At 45.7% G+C, this 16,166-nt stretch overlaps 1 protein-coding gene across 2 annotated transcripts in view; it reads right to left on the reverse strand.

The window, feature by feature from the left end:
- UXS1 (UDP-glucuronate decarboxylase 1) overlaps positions 1 to 16,166 on the reverse strand; it is a 95,590-nt gene that overhangs the window by 68,679 nt on the left and 10,745 nt on the right. The window lies entirely within an intron of this gene.

The following is a 16,166-nucleotide window of genomic DNA, read 5'->3' on the forward strand; positions in this document are numbered from 1 at the left end:
CAGCATAAGATACAGGTCATGGGCCGGGCACTGTGGCTCACACCTGTAATCCCAGCACTTTGGGAGGCAGAGGTAGGCAGATCACCTGAGGTCAAGAGTTCAAGACCAGCCTAACCAACATGGTGAAACCCCATCTCTACTAAAAATACAAAATTAGCTGGGCGTGGTGGCGCATGCCTGTAATCCCAGCTACTTGGGAGGCTGAGGCAGGAGAATCACTTGAGCCCTGGAAATGGAGGTTACAGTGGGCTGAGACCACGCCATTGCACTCCAGCCTGGGCAACAAGAACAAAACTCCGTCTCAAGAAAAAAAAAAAAGATACAGGTCATAAAGACCTTGCTGATAAAATAGGTTGCAGTAAAGAAGCTGACTAAAACCCACCAAAACCAAGATGGCCACAAGAGTGACCTCTGGCCATCCTCGCTGCTACACTCTTATCAGCGCCATGACAGTTTACAAATGCCATGGCAACGTCAGGAAGTTACCTATATGGTCTAAAAAGAGGAGGTGTGAATAATCCACCCCTGGCTTAGCATATCATCAAGAAATAACCATAAAAATGGGCAATCAGCAGCCCTCAGAACTGCCCTCTCTATAGAGTAGCCATTCTTTTAATCCTTCATTTTCTTAATAAACTTGCTTTCACTTTAAGGACTCGCCCTGAATTCTTTCTTGTGCAAGATCCAAGAACCCTCTCTTGGGGTCTGGATTGGGACCCCTTTCCTGTAACACTTATACCTTTGAACCATGTGATTTTGCTTTTATCTTACTCTCAGGAAATCAGTAAACATACAGGAAAAGTGTCCTCACCAATGTCATGGCCTTATTTATAATCACACACACAAAAAAAGAATAAGCCAAAATATCCCATAATTAGAGAATTGCTGTATAAATTGTCATACAGCCATGTGATGAAATCAGAAAGCCATTAAATATGACCATGGAACTACACTGTAACATGATGCAGTTATGACAGTACCAGACGAAAAAATATATATACAGTGTGACTCTCACTTCTATAAAATGCATTGGGAAAAAAAGACTGAAATTTCCAAAATACTGAGTTTAAATGGTGACAGGAGTAACTGTTTAATTTTCCTTGTGGTTAAGTGTTTACTTACTTTTAAAAAAGTTTACTTACTTTTAAAAAAGGAGGGAAGAGATTTTAACCCTTACTAAACTCTATGTCCTTGTTGTCCTGTTCTTGCCTCTTTCTAGATACCTGGTGAACACTTGGGTCAGCCCTCAGCTCGGACACCACGCACTGCTGCCACCGGAGTCCACAAAGATCACCTGTGAGCCACCAGTTGCCCAACCCATGTGCGCTTTTCTTTACTGTGCTATATATCTCAAATAAGTATACTGTCTCATTTTGGCTACAGGATTAAGCTGCTTTACTGAGAATAAGTATTCCATGCTATGGAAGCATCCATTCTCTTATTGCCTTCTGGGTGGGTAGCACCTTTTGGCAGACTTTTCAAAGCATTAAATGGTTATTTGCTTTTTCAGTTTTTTCTTTCAAACCTTTTTTCAAGTCACTTTAAAATGTTGATTTCAGGCTGGTGCGGTGGCTCATGCCTGTAATCCTAATACTTTGGGAGGCCAAGGCAGGCAAATCGCTTGAGCTCTGGAGTTTGAGGCCGGCCTGTGCAAACTGGTGAAAATCCCATCTCAAAAAATTAGCCAGGGGTGGTGGCCTGTGCCTTCAGTCCCAGCTACATGGCGGGGGCAGAAGCAGAAAGATCGCTTGAGCCCAGGAGGTTGAGGCTGCAGTGAGCTGAGATAGCGCCACTACTCCAGCCTGGGTGACGAAAGTGAGACCCTGTCTCAGAAAAAAGAAAAAAAGTTGATTTCACAGAAATCTCTCAATCCTTCTATCCTCAGTCTATTTCACAGCAGTGAAGGCTGCCACCCATCCCAGACACCTTCTGTTTCCTTGACCATGATGTCCTGAGCCCTTTCCCCTTGCCCACTGGTTCTCCTTAATCATCTCTTCCTGGGGAAGCAGGTGACACCCATGCTTCCCAGGATCAGCCCTGGGGAATGATGCCCAAGCCACAGCCAAAGCTTTACCACCCTTCATAAATGGATAAGAATGGATGTAAGCAGATATAGACCAGATCCACTTCTGTGTCTCAGACCTCTTCCACTGCCCCTGGAGGCTGGAGATGCACCTGGAGACGTGCCGTCTCCTCCCCAGCTGCACCTCCTGATTCATGCTGCAAAGGAGGCTTCATGAATCCCTTCTTTCCCCACTCAGACCTCCACGCTTCGCCACTCAGACCTCCAGAGCAGGCACCTGCAAGCAGCCCCCTGCATGTGACTCTCCACCCTCCCTAAACCACTTGCTGTCCCCAACCCTTCAGCTCGTCTACAGGTAGTGTCCTGGGCACCTGTACCTCCAAGACTCATCTGAGCATTTGATTCTCCAGAAAGCATCTTCAACCTTCCCTCCTGCTCCAGGAGACACTGGTGGCCCTGCTGTGTGGCCAAGGCCTGCTACATGTTTTGTTCTAATTGGTACCTTACAGGTGGGTCTCACTGCAAGATGAGGTGTTTTCATATTTACACCAGGCATACATGGTCCAAGCACTAAAATTAGTTGAATGCATGCCAAGTAATTTTTCCCTTTTCTTACATTTATCCCTTGCTTATTACTTTTTATCTTCAGACGTGCTATAACCAATTAATCTTTACAATGTTTTTATGTCAAGTGTTCTGGCCTCCTTTCAAATTATCAAAAGCTCTACCTGCTTTGCTTGAGACAGAATTCAATACCCAGCCCAGACCAAAAAACAGACACACACACACACAGCAAAGCAGGACAAACCCCCAGGTTGCTGCACAGATTCCAAAAGGAAAGACACAAGCAATTTCCAACAATTATGAAGCCTTAGTTTTGTGTAGTTTTGTGTAGAGTAGCCTGGAAGGTTGCAGGACATAGACCTTAAAAGTTAAACATTACTTTAAATTAATACTGCTTTTAAGTTTTTGCAACCTGCTTGAGTTATTTTGACCCACCTTACGGTGCTTCAAACAGATAGCTGGGCATTACTAATAGATGCACTCTACAAACATTTGAACTGAATTAAACCCATTTATATAGTACCAGGAATCAATATTAAGTAAGTATTTTAAGAAAGATAATTATTCAGTTATTGACAAAGGGCTTATAACTGAATGCCTTTACACAGCTTTCAAGATATTTTAATTTTTAATATAAATTTAAAAACTACTTTGTATGTAAACTGAGGCATATCAGCTTCATAGTTCTCATTATGTTGGTATCCAGACTTCAAGCTATGCAGGGAACCCAGTTCAAGAAAATCTAACGCATAAAAATTTTCATTTAGAGTGAAAAATTGAGTTTTTCAAGGGATATGATTAAAATGAGTGTCCTTTTCCAACAAAGAAAAAATTAAAACGCTAACCCAACACTTTCATAATCTGAGTCTAACTTGATTTCTTAAATAGTCATCAACTATCATGAGATCAATCCTTTTAGAACACAGTCTTCCAATCTGAAGTCTGTGGGTCTCCATGGATCCCTGAATGGGTTTCAGGGAGACTAGTGGGGAGTCTCATGTGAAAGCACATGTGAAATTGTGTGTTCACATGTCTCAAAGGTCCTCCAATGAATTCAAGACCCCGAACAAATGAAAAACCACCAATTCAGAATCCATAAACGCCCGGGATTTTAAGAGGCACATTTGTTTTAGAATAGGGATATAGCCTGAATCCCTGCATGCCAGGCCACACAGAAAGTACAGATTCTTCACCAGAAATCCAGATCTGGGTAGCAATTTCAATGGCCCTATTTCAAGTAATGTTACAAGGCTGGATCAGGCAAAATCACCATTTCCATTTTATACCTGTCCATTTTAAATGGCTACAGTATGCTTTAGCATGCTTTTCTCAGTCATTCCGATCATTATTTCAAACTGGAAAGCATATGTACTTTTACACAAAGTCACAGGAAGAAAGTGTGATTTAGGGAGACTGCTCTCCTACCCTACGTTATCTATGTAACACTGTATGTAAGGCACGCCCTTCTTTATAGTATGACATCCTATAAAGCAGCCTGTTGGATGCTCAGTGAAATCAGGCAGCCCCTGGCGGCGGGGTCCTCATGCAGGCTTTGCCTTCCTTCTAATGTTTCCTAAAATCCTTCCTTGCTCATCCATCCCCCATTCATTCAACAAACTCAGCGCTTGCGGATGCACAAGTTAAGACCCTGAACACATTGCTTTACTGTCCAGAGGCGACGTGGGGTCTGTGATGGAAATGCAGCATGTATGGGGAGGATCCCCCGAGAGGGCGTGGAGAACCCTTCCCAAAGGCCTGGCTGGGTGACAAGCAGTTTGGGCGGGGAGTCCACCTCAGACTACGGGAAACAGCGTGCCCCCATTCCTGCAATAAAAGGTGGAGCAGCCACCACTGGCTAGATGCTGGAGGACTTACCTCTTTATTGAGACCTAGGCCTCTAGACCGAACCATGCACAGAGAAAGGCATGCCCCAAAATAACAGTAACGGAGGCCATCAGTCACAGGGCAAATGCAGGTCTCTTTTTAAAAATTTAAATACTTATTTGAGTATCTTCTAGGAGCCAAGCAATGTGTGAGGTCCAGTAGCCAAGGTTCCTAATCCACACTGCCTTTTAGCATTGCAAGGGCTCCGCAGGCCCCAATGCTGACGGAGATGGGGCTGGGGGTGGAGCAGTGTGGATCTGATTCTCCCATCTCAACCGATAAAATCTAGGACCTTCCAGGCCACCGGTCTGTACTTCAGACCTGCTGAATCAGAATCTCTACAGAGGCCTCCCAGCAGCTGTATTTTTTAAGTACCCCAGGTGACTGTGACCCCTGGCGAGGGAGGAGGACCTCTACCCTAAGGGATCTGGGGACCTGCTGCCACCACCTATTGCCCATCTCTCTGAATGTTCAGAGTCCAGGCTCCGGCCATCTGCCTCGTCATTCCTCAGACTTGCCACACCTGCCTGCCTCAGGGCCTTTGCACTTACACTTCTCCCAACTGCCTCTTCACCTTTCCCCCTCCCTCCCTTCCTCCCTCAGTTCATCCAAGGTCTCAGCTCAAAAGTTACCTTATAAAAGAGGTCTTCTGACCAATCTATTTGTGATAGCACCCAACCCCCAACAGCCCACTTAGCCTTTCTTTTTCTTCACAGCACTTATCACCAGCTAATACACCTATTTATCTATATCTATGTTTATTGCCTGTTTGCGCCCAATAAAAAAATGTAAGCTCCACAGCAGCAACAATTTTGTTTTGTTCAGTGCTGTTATCTAGGGTACTGAGACAGACGAACACAGTATGTGCTCCCTAAATATTCGCTGAAAGCCTGACTAAAAAGCTCCCCCAAATGACTGGGAATTGCTACTCTAGGGCAGAAGTTAGAAAACTGTAGGCTGGGTGTGGTGGCTGACGCCTGTAATCCCAGCACTTTGGGAGTGTGGACTGCTTTAGCCCAGGAGTTTGAGACCAGCATGAGTAACATGGTGAAATCCTGTCTCTACAAAAAAATACAAAAATTAGCTGGGCATGGTGGCACACACCTGTGGTCCCAGCTACTCAGGAAGCTGAGGTGGGAGAATCGCTTGAGCCCAGGAGGTTGAGGCTGCAGTGAGCCATAATCACACCGCTGCACCCCAGCCCAGGTAACAAAGTGAGACTCTGTCTCAAAAAAAAAATTAAAAACCCACAAAACTCTATTAAAAGAGCCAGAATAGCAAATATTGCAGTTTTGTGGGACATCTCTGTCCCAGCTATTCAACTCTACCACTGGAGAGTGAACACAGCCGAAGATAATTTGTAAAAGCATGGCTGTGCTCCCACACAACTTTATTGAAGGACACAGAAATGTGCATTTTATATAATTTTCAGGTGCTGTGAACTAGTATTCTTTTTGACTTTTTTCAACCATTTAAAAATTGTTAAAACTTTCTAGCTCTTGGATCTTACAAAAACTAGCAGCGGGCTGGATATGGCCCATGGGCCACAGTTTGCTGACCTCTGCTCTAAGGGATACCAGAATGACTAAGGTGATTCCAGTCCAGGGAGTTCTTGTCCTTGAAGGAAAATGGCCAGCAGCCACCTATATATAATGCACCCTGGAGAAGTAAAGGCTGCAGTCACCTGAGTCCTGGGGAGTAGCATGAAGATGCCTGTGGGCCACATACTCATAAGTGGGACGACTCCCGGACGGAGAAGGAGATTCTGGTGGAGGAAGAGGATTGGGGGGGCAGGGGCGGGATGGCAATGCCAGCAGAGGCCTCTGGGGAGGGGAAGATGCAGCAGCAAGGTCAAGATGGGCAGGATGGTTGTTTTCATAACAAGCCCCAGGAGATTCTGTTCATGAACCAAATATGGGCACCACTGTGTTCCCTTTTATATTATTCCAAGAAAGCTGGGCTCCGGACAGCAGGCAGTGAACAGCTGTTCAGAGCATGAAGAGACAGTGAGGTGCTGTAGTCTGAGCAAATCTGGAAGCAGCGGTATGAGAGACAAATGGGCGAGGGAGGAGGTGAACAGAGAGTAAATAATGCAGAGGGCAGAGCCCACAGGTCCTGAGGGTGAGGACAATAATGTCACAAGATAAGAGCACCAGAGGCAGATAGTTGGGGCAGGGGAGGACGGTATGAGATAAGCACATGCTTAGCTCAGGGCATCCTGTAGCAACCCACATGAAGATGTCTCACAGGCAAATAGAACCTGAGGCCTGGGGCTTGAAGGCCCGCACCAGCCAGAGGTGCAACCCAGGGCCTGTGTGGGACGCACACAGTGAGAGGCCACAGACCTGGGGAGGGCCTAGTAACAGAACCAAGGCACGTGCCCAGTAAGAGTGGCAATGCCAGCATCACTGCTTCTTACTGAGCACCTACTCCATGTGGGCCTATTATGTTGGTTCTAATCACAAAGTCATGGTATCACCAACATCCCACAGTGGAAGACAGGCCCCAAGAGGTAGCCGGTGACTTGCTTGAGGACACACAGCTAGCGCCCACCCATCCCTGGGCCACCCTTCCAAAAGTGAGGCCTCAGTCCAAGGCCTGCATGACCTGTCAAGGGCTCCAGATTCCTTCCCATATGCATGGAAGAAACGCATCTTGTTCATTTCCAAACACATCCTCTAAGCTAATCCCCCATCCTCAATGCCACGTGGCACATGCTCAAACAAAAACTGAGTGACATCAACCTCCATGAAATCCTCAGTGGGGGAGCAAAGCCTCCTAGAATGTGAAAGATGCCCCCCATTTCAGGAGAACGAATAGCGATTTCCAACCTTCCAGTGCTCAGAGCAGGAACACTTTAATTTACAGAGACATTCAAAATGGAAATCTTGTACAAACAGAGGGCACCTTGAGCACACTGAAAGTATTGGCAGAGAAAGTTCCAGAATGCTGCTGCTGCATGCATTCCAATGCTGGACTGTTTGCTGTTCCTCTCAAGCTTTTCTGAACATGTGAGCTGTATCGAAAAGCTTCATCTGAGTTGTAAAACAGTTTCTCTGCCAAGTGCTTGCAGCAAAGCTACATGGAGCCTTTATACCCAAAGGAAGACTCCAAAGTGACACTTTTAAAACCTGTCCAAAAATTATCTGGCACACCTTGCATGGGGGGACAGGAGAAGTGTCTCTGTGTCCTTCTTTTAAGTCTGGGGGTCTAGAGCTGCTTGGACCACAGGGAAGAGCAGAAGATACACTATATGATGCCTTTAGATGGTCACAGATGGCCAGTGCTTCTGCCACATTTGCTGAGACACTTGGTCTCAGAGCCCTGAACCACCATGCATGAAGTCTGACCACCCGAGGCCGGACAGGTTACCTGGGGCACTCTAACAGCCAAGCTTGAGTCTGTCCTCAAGGTCCAGACCTGCCAGTGAATAAGCCGCCTGCAAGTGGATGCTCTAACCTGGGTGTGGTCCCAGGCATCATGAAACAAAGAAGAGCCATCCCCATCTCAAATTCCTGACCCACCAAACCCATGGGTATAAATACAACGGTAACTGTTTTCTGCCACTATGTTTTAAAGCGGTTGGTTAATCAGTGAAACATAACCACAACCAAAACAGTGCCAGACCTGTCACCACCTTTTATCTATTGATGCTCGTATGCCCAGGTCACAGACCTCAAATCAAGCCAAATATAGGGCTAAATCCCTCCTCACCCACAGCATGCCCTACCAAGTGTTATCTGTGCCCTCCTCCAGTCTAAGGCACTGCTTTGCATAGAGACTGGTCCGCCTGGGTAGAAGGCAAGGGCCAAGTCTGCAGTCCTCGGAAAATTCTGATCCCTATACCCCCAACCCAGGCTGCTCCCCACCTGGCTGTAGTCCTCCCACTTCCCATCTGAAGAAAACAAGTGTACATAGGAAAGATGCATCCTTACTCACCTCTGAAGAACCCCAATCATCCTAGCACTCTGGAAAAGGGCAAATCTTCAACTTTCCTTGGATAAACCCTGAGGTGGCACAACTGAAATGTTTGCTTAAAGCAGATAAGAATATGCATCATCCTTCTAAGAAGAAAAGCATTCAAAGTTTTGCTTAAGCTGACCAGAAGGTTCAAATTAGAAGATAATGCTCTGTGTTTAATTCTCCAAATAAGAAAGGGGCATGTGTCCCTGGGGAGAGGGGGCTTCGCAGTTGCTAGTTCTCACCAAAAGAATGAGGTGCTCAAAGGTCAGGCATCATGATAGACCGAAGAGTGGCAGTTGCTGAACGGGAAGCCATGCCTACTCCTGAACCTGAAGGAGCCTTAGCCCTAAACCCTGGAGCATGCCCAGACTAAAGAAGCACTCTGCCGCCGCCCTCAGCCTTCCAGGCCTGTGCTCATCCTAAGCGGTTACACAGGATGAAAAGTGGCCCAAATAAAAAGGCAATCTGGGGTGCCTGAGCAGGCTCTAGCAACCGGCATGCTCCACGCCTAAAGCAGAGGGCGCTTGCTTATCAGACCTCCCTGTGGTCCTCGCCCTGCTCTGAGCCCTCCAGGAAGCTAGAACTCCAATTTGTTGCCTCCAGAAGCAGGCAAAAGAGCAGCTCTCTGCAACCCCAGCTGGCAGGCTCTGAAATAGGGCTATAAAACCCTTGTTTGTGATGCACACCTTCCCATAGGCTTACCTAATAAAATCCTACCAATATGCCCAGGGGAAAAAATTTTGCCCCAAGATGTCACTTTTTTTAAAGGGTGGTTAAAAGTATGGGTTTTGTAGATGATATCTGCACCTTTTAAAACTTTCTGCACATAAAATGCCAATGTTAAGTAAGAAGGACAACTTAGAGGATAATACACACAGCAGGGTCAATGTTTTTGCTTTTTAAAGCTACATGCATTTTTTTTTTTTTTTTTTTGAGATGGAGTCTCACTCTGTCACCCACGCTGGAATGAAGTGGCATGATCTTTGCTCACTGTAACCTTCGCCACCCAGGTTCAAGCGATTCTCCTGTCTCAGCCTCCTGAGTAGCTAGGATTACAGGTGCGTGCTACCACACCTGGCTAATTTTTGTATTTTTAGTAGAGATGGGATTTCTCCATGTTGGCCAGGCTGGTCTTGAATTCCAGACCTCAGGTGATCTGCCTTTCTCGGCCTCCCAAAGTGATGGGATTGTAGGCATGAGCCACCAAGCCCGGCCTAGCTACATGCATTTTTAAAGCTATTCATGTATTTGTTTATTTTAGAAGTCTGGGGACACCAGGTAATAGGACCTTCCTATACTTTTGTATTACTTTAATTTCTGCAAATCACAAGAAGAAACTTTTGAACACCTTTTTTAAGTCTATAGAGGATGCTAAGTTGGTCTGTCTAGTCCAGGTAGGGCAATATCATGGTTTTCAAAGTATAATGCAAAATTCCCCAAATTGTAAATTAAATGATAAATTAAAAGCCTATAAACTTGTAAGTCAAAAGAGCCAGAAATTCAAAACCATTTACTTAAGTATCTCAAGGAAATTTACTACTCTGTTTTAAAAGCCTGGATAAAAGAAACACTTCCACAGGGAACCCTCTAATGAAGAACAGCACAAATGCTTGTTTAGACCAGAGCTATGCAAAGTGTGTTCCTGAACTGTACCAGCAGCCTCATCTAAGAACTTGCTGGTAATATGGATTCTCAGGTCCCATGCAGGGATCCTGTCTGAATATTTGTGTCTCCTTAAAATTCACATGTTGAAATCCTAACCCCCAATATACTGGCACTCGGAGGTGAGGACTGTGGGTGGTAACTGGGTTGGGAAAGCAGAGCTCTCATGAATGGGGTCAGTGCCCTCTTAAGAGGGACCCCGAAGAGCTCCCTCACCCCTTTGCCATGTGAGGACACTGCGAGAAGGCGCCATCTATGAACCAGGAATTGGGCCCTGACCAGATACTGAATCTGCTGGGGTCTTCATCTTGGACTTCCCAGCCTCCAGAACTGTGGGAAATAAATTTCTGTTGTTCATAAGCCACCCCATCTGTGGTATTTTGTTACTGCAGCCTGGGGTAGGACAGCTCTCAAAGCAGAAACTCTAGGGTGTGGCCTGGCCATCTGGCCTTAGCAAGGTTCCAGGTGATGCTGATGTGACCCAAATCTGAGACCCTCTGCTCTGGACACCCACCTGTGTTCTCACTTGCTCAGTTCCTCTCAGGACATTCCACATTTTAGTAAGACAAAGAACAGAGTCAAATGCCAGAAGAACTCCTCTGCACACACCTCCTCCTTCGCAGGCGCTACTAAATTCTAGATGCCCCTTCTCCCTCTTCACTGCTCTTCCATTGTAGTTGGCAGATGCTGACAATGTGTTCTTCCATGTGTCCCCCATCTCTGTGCTCACCGCGTGGGGGCCCTCGCCACTGCATCACCAGGCCACCTCCTTCCGGGCCCTTCTGTCTATGCCATCCCCATGTGGCACTTCACCCTTCTTTACATGGTTTGTCCAAAAAGTCTTTGTCCTTTTCCTGCTCAAGATTTCCGAGTTCTCCAGAACAATCTGGTCACCCGCTTCCAATTATCAGTGTTGAGCATGCACCCCACATATATGTGTATGTACCACTATATTATGTTCTTTATAACAGAAATAAACAATGTAAAAGGACAAGGCAAAAAGTATGTGTATGTATATATGTATGTGTGTGTATATATATGTGTATATGTACATGTACGTGTGTGTATGTGTGTGTGTGTGTGTATGTTAGAGTGTGTGTGTGTGTATATAGCAGCTCCACAATCTCTTTTACAACATTCCACGTGGAGTAGGGCCCATGGGGCACACCCTGCCCCACTCTAGTGGATGCCTGGCACTGGCCCCCACCCCCAGCCCCCTTTCCCCCGCCCTATGTCCACTCCTCCATCACCTGCGGCAAGCTGGGCAGTGTAGTTCTGAGCACACCCAGTGCCCCCCAGCCTTCCTGAACCACAGAATGCCTTCCAGCTTCTTCTATCACATTCGTACTTCCTGACCAAGAAATAATCAGCGTCTGATCATTAATGGGCCTTTTCTCTAACGGACAGCAGGGCGGTGTTGATAAAGCTCGCTCAGCACCAGGTCCCTGTGGGCTGGACGAGGCACAGCTTGGGAGGAGGGCTTCATGTTACCTTTGCTCTGTGCAGCAAAGCCCTGCATGGTCACTGGTGTCTGGCTCTCTCCTCCTCCTGAGGGTGCCCAGTCTCCCTCTGTGGCTCCATCGTGCATCAGGCACAGGCGAGGCAGCCTCTCCAAATCAAGGCCAGTCCCAGGGCTCCCTGCCCATGTTCCTGGACAGGATGCCCAAAGGCTTTGTGATGAGGCCTCCACGGTCTCCCCCACCCCACCCTGAACCCCCGCTCTTGCTCTGACTTCAAACCCTGGCCCTTCCCCTGACCCTCTCCACAAAGGCCCTGCCCTGCACTTCTCCGGCTCTCCGCTCTCTGGCTCTGTCATCTTTCCCGACCCTGTGCGGCCTCACCCCCTCTCAGATGCCCATCCAGACCCTTTCTTTGTATCACCAGAGTCTTCCGCCTGCTCCTGTCTCCACCTTCACGATGAGGACAAGGTCCCTGTCCGATTCATTCTCTGCTTTACTCTGCAAGTTCAACATTACAGAGGAAATGAAGATTACAATGAGAACTTTAACATGACTGACCTTCAAATCCCAAGACAGGCTTGAAGGTAAAGCTTTAAAATTCTAAATATTGCATTCTATCCTTAAGGGTTTCACTCTTATTCAAGAAGGCTGTAAGAACAACAGTTTGAAGGAACAGGATTTTCCACTAGAAGTCCCCACTCATACAAAGCCTTCTTTTTGTTTACATGAGAAGACACTATGATATAAATCTACCAATGAGTTCTGTGCAACCATAGATTCATGAGGTAGATCTCTGTGTTGAAAGATTTCCTCCACGGCCAGGCGCAGTGGCTCATGCCTGTAATCCCAGCACTTTGGGAGGCTGAGGCAGGCAGATCACAAGGTCAGGAGTTCCAGACCAGCCTGGCCAACATGGTGAAACCCCATCTCTACTAAAAAAAAATAACAAAATTAGCCGGACATGGTGGTGTGCACCTGTAATCCCAGCTACTCCGGAGGCTGAGGCAGAAGAATCACTTGAACCCAGAAGGCAGAGATTGCAGTGAGCCGAGATCACACCACTGCACTCCAGCCTAGGCGACAGAGCGAGACTCCATCTCAAAAAAGAAAGATTTCCTCCACATATAAAGTAAAAAAGCAAAGCACAGAAAAATCAAGGGCATAAAACCATTTACATTTTAAAAGCACCTAAGACATTCTACAAATGGTACAATGCAAAGGAAACAACCAGTAACCCACGGGAAGGTGAACAGGATTAGCTGGAAGGGAGCGATGCTTTCCATATACTTCCAGACTGTTTGATTGTTAAAATTATGAATTAAAACTAAGCCCCAGAAAGATATGTAAAATATCAATGACCCTTGTATCTCACTATCCAAATTATAAACCACCCTTAACCACCAAGTACCTTCCCAGGTTCTCCACCTCAACTTAGGATTTGGCCGCAAAAATACTACAGAGAGAAAGCTCTGCAATAAGTATTTCAGTAACAATTATGTGACTAATTCTTACAGCTGGAAATAAGATACACTATCTGCACATCTCCATCTGAGAAAATCAAGTACTTTCTGTCATTGGAAGCAGGACACCAATAAACTTGGAAACATGTTGCACTCACACATTTCACTCGAGGTTCTAGTCCAGTGTCACCATTTAACAAGCACAAAACATCTCTTCATCTGAAATACCAGAGGATACCATCAAATTTGGGGAGAATAAGGAGAAAGAAATAGAAAAATTCCAGACCACTTCTGAACTCCAGAAAGCAAAAATGGACTTTGATCCTGCAAATTACTACAGACAACAAAGAAGTGGACTCTCCTTCCTCCTCTCCTACCAACTTCGCAAATATCAATGATGCCTGGTGTGGCATGGTAGAAAATGTTGCCATGCTATTTCTTTTGCCTTTTTCTACTTAAAGAGATGTAGGCTCCACCTAAGGAAATGTGACAATATTTTACCTCAAACAATAACAATGGAAAATGAAATATACTTCCCCTAAGGTTACCAAATGAATGAATCGCCTTAGTTTTCTGATGGAACGAACAGATACATTAAAGAAAAAGAGGGAAACCAAGGGGAGGGAATCCCTCCTAGCTCATGGGGGCATCCCACAGGGTGGGCTGCGGAGAGGTCACTGGAGTTTCATCCCTCCCACGCCTGTCACCAGTGAGGCTAAGCATCAGGGCCCTCATCCTTACAGGCACATCCCTCAGCAGCCCTGTACTCTTCTTCCCCGCTGCCAATCACGTCCCTGGCTCAGGGCGGGGCTCTGGAACCTCACCACTGAGTGCGGCTGCCTCTCTGAAAACTGCTAACAGGCCCCAGCTCCCGGCACATGCTCCCTTCTCAGCAGGCTCCAGCGAGCACCACAGATTAGGTTTGAGAATAACCGTTAATGAATCTATTTTTAGAATGCCTAAGGCAAAGAAAGCTGGGGCAAGTGGGGCGTGGTGGCTCACACCTGTAATCCCAGCACTTTGAGAGGTCAAGGCGGGCAGATCACCTGAGCTCATGAGTTTGAGACCACCCTGGGCAACACGGTGAAACCCTGTCTCAACTAAAATACAAAAAACTAGCCGGGCATGGTGGCGTGCGCCTATAGTCTCCTACTCAGGAGACTGAGGCACCAGAATCACTTGAGGGCAGGTTGCAGTGAGCCGATATGGCGCCACTGCACTCCAGCTTGGGCTACAGAGTGAGACTCCGTCTCAAAAAAAATAAATTAATTTAAAAAAAAATCCATACTAGTTAAGAAGAAAAAGTAAATTCAGACTTCTCACCACGACTTTTAGGAGGAACTACTATGATCTAAGAAACCCAGGAGTGCTAATGCTAGGATCTGATGTAACATGTAAAGCTCTATTATTTCTTTCAGAAAGTAGGGCACTTTCTAAAAGTTAAGAACAAGATGGGAAAAATGTATACAACTTAAGGATTAATGCAAAAGGCAAAGGAGAAATTTTTTTAAAAGATGGATTTATGACTTCAGGGTTCATTTTATTGCTTACTGTTAAAAAGTTTTGTTAGTAATATATTTGATACTTGATCTTGATGTAGAATGAATGCTAAAGAGAAACTTGATGGAAATACACTTCACTAAAGAAAGAAATTACAAAACTTTCCTGAGGGCCAAAACAAAGGTCTGTCTAAAGTATGGGTGTCCAGTCTTTTGGAATCCCTGGGCCACACTGGAAAAATAATTGTCTTGGGCCACATATAACACTAACAATAGCTGAAAAGCAAAAAAAGCAAAACAAAACTCATAACGTTTTAAGAAAGTTTATGAATTTGTACTGGGCCACATGCAGCCCGCGGGCAGTGGCTTGAACAAGCCTGGTAAAGAAAAGCTAGGTGTTATTTCCGGATGGGAAGGCAATTTAATATGCAGAAATTATGAGGTCTAGGATTTTTCTCTTCTTTGCACTTCATTCTCTAGCTTTTCCACATTGAGCACCTTGTTTTTGTAATTTTCAAATGGGAGTTTAAAAAGTTTTAATAATGGTTTTAAGCAAGTCTTTTCATTTTGTGTTCAAAAAGGGCAGAGAGGGAAAGGTGAGAGAGGGATCTAGGATGACCACCTCCAAACCACAGCACCCACGGGCACAATCCTCAGCCACCACAGCTGCGCCCCAACCCAGAGGGTTGTCAGTGCTCTGGGCTCATTCTCCGTGCCTCAATTTCCCCATCTATGAAATGGAGAGAACATCTCCCCTCTTCACACCTCACTGCAGGATAGTCGGGTGCTGCTTCTCCTGCCCAAAGTGAGGGCTGCATTGCAGCATCCACACTGGTGGGTGGGGGTGGGGTGGGAACGCAGGCAAGGTGAAGCCTAAGGAGGGCAGAGAGCGCCTCCGTTGGGATAGTGGGGTCCTCTCATTGAATAGAGATAGAATTTCTAGGATAGAAATTCTGTTTTTTAAATAATTAGGATGCACTGGGGTAAGGGAGCAGGGAATCAGAATTAAATTCCACAGAACAGCAAAAGAAACCAAAAGGAAAAAAAGAAAAAGATCCTGATTTGGCAATGTATGAGTTTTGCTGAGAAACCCTGTTTATGAGGATCCATTATTCACAGCTAATGGCCATTTCCACCAGAGCCATCACTAGCCCCTTTGATGAGTGTCAGAATAACTTGGTTCTTTCCCTTGGTTACAACCAAGCCATCCTACACCACCAATGTTCTGTTGCTGATAAAACCCAGCTGCCTGCTCAAGTCTTTTTTTTTTTTTAAAAAAAAAAAAAAAAAAAAAAGCAAGGTCACCCCCAGTATATACGTCAACCAAATTCTAACTTAGAACCAGCATGCTTTGCTTTCAATTTCTAAAAATACTATAAAAATATTCAAAGATACTAAGAATAACATTCCAAGATCTCACCACCCTAACAAAATTGTTTTCCTTTTCCAGCACATCCAGACTCCCTCTGAAAAAGACTGCTTTGAAGTTCAAATGTTTTCTGCTGTTGCTTTACTTCACTTATTTATTTTGGTTACAGCAACTCTAAAAAGCTTAACCAAAAAGAAACTGATGGATTAACTCCAAATTCACTCTTGGCCCTTCTAAATGCAGGGCGATGAGGAAACCCTCAGCCCCCCTGAGATGAGAAGT

Source organism: Pongo pygmaeus, chromosome 12 (assembly GCF_028885625.2).
Source record: "Pongo pygmaeus isolate AG05252 chromosome 12, NHGRI_mPonPyg2-v2.0_pri, whole genome shotgun sequence".
In the NCBI taxonomy this organism is placed as follows: domain Eukaryota; kingdom Metazoa; phylum Chordata; class Mammalia; order Primates; family Hominidae; genus Pongo; species Pongo pygmaeus.